Raw genomic sequence first — 776 nt, forward strand, 5'->3', positions numbered from 1 at the left:
AGCTAAGAGATGGAAGCAACCTAAGTGTCCCTCAATTGACGAGTGGATAATGAAAATGTGGTTCATTTATACTATGGAGTTATACTCAGCAGTAAAGAAAGATGAAATCATGAAATTTGCAGCTAAATGGGTGGAACTAGAAGCTGTTATATTAAGTGAAATAACACAGACTCAGAAAAAAAACCAATAACAACAACAACAACAAAAACAATGTATGTTCTCCCTCATATGTGGATTCTAGCACTAAACCCTGATAAGTGAGTATGTATGCAGACATAAATACAGGAACCAGGATAATGGAAAGGAACCAGGGAGGTAAAGGAAAAGAAAGAACATGAAAGAGAAGAACAGTAGGAAACAGGGCTTAAGAAGGGAGATATTGGTAAAAATTGGGTCAGTTTAAGGGAGGGGGAAGAGAAGGGTATATAAGGAACCTAGGGGACAAAGGGAAAGAAGGAGCTCAAGAGAGGTAGGACCACAGGACAAGGGTATTATTAAGGGAAAAAGGGGGGAAATCGGGGCACCTTAAGTGGGGAAAACCATGATGGAGGGGTGAGACAATGTGAGAGATAAATAATGCCTATCTAGTTTTGAAAACCAGAGGGAACCATATTACTCCTACAACCTACTGACAAAGTATACATAGCAGATCAAGAAATATATGTCTAGGTAATGTTTATCTGAGAACAAATGGTCTTTGTTCAACATTTATCTACATGGCACACAGTAATTAAAAGTACCAGACTGGTGGAACTAACCTTCTTGGATGTTTAACA

Source organism: Nannospalax galili, unplaced genomic scaffold, assembly GCF_000622305.1.
Source record: "Nannospalax galili isolate Female #2095 unplaced genomic scaffold, S.galili_v1.0 scaffold443, whole genome shotgun sequence".
NCBI lineage: Eukaryota > Metazoa > Chordata > Mammalia > Rodentia > Spalacidae > Nannospalax > Nannospalax galili.